A 3,636-nucleotide genomic window follows, 5' to 3' on the forward strand; every position below is an offset into this window, starting at 1 on the left:
CATCATCTTTCTGGTCATAGTTTGTCTTACTGTAGGATTCATAATTAAGTAGTTTAATTGACGGAGAAGAATCCAATTCATAAGACTTTGCAACTTTTCTTTTAATTGTACTACAGTAAGGGTTTCCCCCCCCCCATTTTTGTAAAAATCTCTCATTCTGTAAATCCATTTTTCTTTCCATTTAACATATTCGTCTAGTTCAAATATGTAAGAAAAATTCGGATGTAACGTAAATGGAAGTAGTTTGGTGGTATATTTTTTGAATGTTTAATTCAAACCGGACTGCATTTCTATGCAAGAGAAACTCTATTGCTAGTTTTAAAAACATAACATTTCGATATAGTGTTAGGAAACACCAATATAACACCCTATTGTTCCTGGATCATAATATTCTCTAGCTAAAGAGGCTATTCTGTGTTTCAGATAGTATATATACTCTTTATCATATGACTTTTGAATGCAGTTATTTTTTCTGAGACTAGAAATCTTTTAATTTTTCCTTTGCTCCAAAATATAGATTGTATGGAGCCATTACCTCTTTTAGTAGAAGATAATAGTAGACCCGTCACTCTTTCAGTTATGAAATTTGATGTGCTTGCAATTGATTTTCGCAGCCATTTAAATGTGGTCAAGTTTTTACATTTTAGGAATCTACTTAAAACTAATAAGAAGCCACATTTGGTGTGTGTGTGTGTGTGTGTGTTGCTTTTCACTCTGAACTTCTCTCTTTACAGAAGGAAGGCCGTCTCTTCCAAAGCCATGATGGTCACTTGGCCAATGTCATTTCCTGATGCTTAAGGCCCGTTATGGTCATTAAAAGATTCTGCTACCCTTTTTGTCATTGTCTTGAAGCCAACTCTGCAGAGCAGATTGAATCACAACCCAGTTCTGAATCTGTAAACACTTGCAATAGCTTGTGTCTTCTGAATCTGAGCTCAGTGGGGATTAGCATCTTGCTGAGCTCTGGTGTGGGGGTGTCTTCAGTGGCTCACCCTATAGAATACTTGATATCAGATTTATGTTAAAAATATATAGCTTGGAAAGAAGCTGCCAGTGTCGGCTGCAGCATTAGAATGAGAATCTAAAAACAGGATCACAGATAGGACACTGAGGGCCAAACTACAAGTGACGCCTGACTCTAGTTGAACACTTGTCAGCTTCCCTCAAGTTTTGATGGGAAATGTAGACAGCTTGGCAGAATGTTGAACAAGTGACAGTTGAAAAGTCCATTGGACAGCAGTCGGAGAGCCAAGCTGCAAGACCAGGACACCTACATTTCCCATCAGAACTTGAGGGACGCGGACAAGTGTCCAACTAGTGTCAGGCGTCACTTGTAGTTTGGCCCTCAGGCTTCTAACACTGACAGAGATGCAGCTTTGATAACTGGGTGGTATGAGAGTTCTTCCCAGGACTTCCTGTTCTTCCTCCCAATCACTCTTTTCACCTGGAATGTAGTCACTCTACGCATGTTTCATGGCATTCATGCGGTCTTTCTACCCAGCTCTTTGTCCATTTCCCTGTAGCATCCTCCCCACAGCTTCATCTATCATGTAAATAGGTTTATTTCCTGATCAGCACGAATGTTGCCATTGTTGCTGCCGATGACATTCGTTTCAAGTTGTCACTAAATTCTTATTATACGTTTATATAGCACTGATGCCATTTTGCCCACAATCTGCAAAGGAAGAGAACTGGAGCTGAAAGTCTGTGGCAAAAATGTAAGCTCATAAAGCCTGAGCTGTAAGTGAATATATCTGTAGAATGCCTTTACTACTTACATGGCAAGCAAGGGAAGACTAAACTTATACTTCCTTTTTGAGCCAAGTGATTTTGTAAGTTTGAAGTTTTGAAGGCCACAGTGGGATGCAGCAGGAACTGGGAGACAAGTGAGCTCAAAGGAAATTCTGTTTCAGGTGCACAGTTGCACACCTGGGAATATGGACTGTGCCGATTCTATAAAAGGCAAGAAACATGTGACATTGTTTTCTATAGAATAAAATTCCTCCACCACCATGTATGGTGTGATTGCTAGTTGGCCTGTATTTCCTGGGCCAAAAATAATTTTGTCTTGACTGATTGCCAGAAGGACAGGGTCCAAAGGCACAAAGAATTCCAGTCAAGCTATCTTTGCTGCTAGTACATTATGTAAGTGGTTATAAGCTTAGCCTGCACGTGCACATTGAGATGTCAGGTGGCATCGGTTGCTGTATTTGTAGTGGAGGGTGCATGTGCATTCTTTGAATGTTGTGAATGCATTCATAATGGACCTCCATAGAGAGATCGGCTCCTTATTGAGAGGCACGTGGAGGAGGCTGGTGGCATCTTGCAGAGTATATTCAATGAGCATGCATGTCTGTGTTTGTCTCTCACCTACCATGTAGAAAGGCAGGCCAGTCCAGAGCAAATTCTCAGCCTTTTCCCCATTGTTGAGTGAGTCAATGTCGGCTGTCTCATCTCAGGAGGCTTCTCAGCCAGCATGACACTCCCTAGGATACTGGATTGCCTTTTTAATTACACCCAGGTGGATGACCAGTTCTGTAACTATGTTTTTCATGCATATTACTCTACAGGGATAATCCTTAGTAGAAGTCTTAGAATGTTATAGTGGAACTCAGGGCATTTCTAGAGTATTTTTGGATTATGTTTATTATATTGTATGGTTTTAGTACTTTTTAAAGCCATATTTCTGTTTTTCAAACAGCATATGCTTTATAGGCATTTAGTACTGCCGTTCTATTTTTCACATGTGAAAGCAGGAGAAAGGATGAAAAGCATTTCAGATAGCATATGTGAAGTCATTCAGAGTTCTGACCTCAATAATCCAGGCAAGCCCGATCTCATCAGGAATAAATAACAGGAATTATTTATTTAGCGTTCATTGGAAGTGAGTAACAAAGCTTCTCAACTTAAATAGCTTCTTATTCAAATAATATGTTTTTATGGCTCTAACAATTCTTCCATCCAATTACTAACCAACCAAGGTCAACCCTGCATAGCAGTTGTATTGTTAGTTGCCTGAGAAAATACATAATGGCAAAAAGATCAAAAAGACTTTGCTTATAGTACAATCCTATTGCTTTCAATGGGCTTAGACTGGAGTAACTCTGTTTAGGATTGCATTCTTAGTGCACATATGGATTTGGGAATTCCTTGCAATAATTCCATGCCCCCTGTCAGTCAGGTCCCTCAAGCCCTCCACAGTTAACACGCAGGTGTTCCAGTTGAAGTAGCTTTATTGAGATCCATACAGTACAGGTGTTCACCTGAAGGTGCAGAAATTGGCAGAAGTGACAATTCAAACAAAAGTCTGGCTATTATAGGAAAACTTCCCGCCCTCCTGGGTCCGTTGACATTCTGGTGCGAAACCCTAAAGAGGTTGCATGGGAACAAAGTAGTTAGACTACATGAAGTACAAAGAAAATAGCCCAGTCTCTGGGAAAGTTACAATGTTTGCTGCTAGCAGCTATCTTCAAGGACACTTACTGGAAAAAGTGAAAGTACATATTTTCAACAGATAATGGAGGGGCCCACTGGTTCTCCTGCAATTAATATCAGATGATCACACAGAGTTATAGCACATAAGTCTGGCAAACAGTACAAAACAGTATTGACCATTATAAGATGCAGAATACAATC

Source organism: Eublepharis macularius, chromosome 10 (assembly GCF_028583425.1).
Source record: "Eublepharis macularius isolate TG4126 chromosome 10, MPM_Emac_v1.0, whole genome shotgun sequence".
Classification (NCBI taxonomy): Eukaryota; Metazoa; Chordata; class Lepidosauria; order Squamata; family Eublepharidae; genus Eublepharis; species Eublepharis macularius.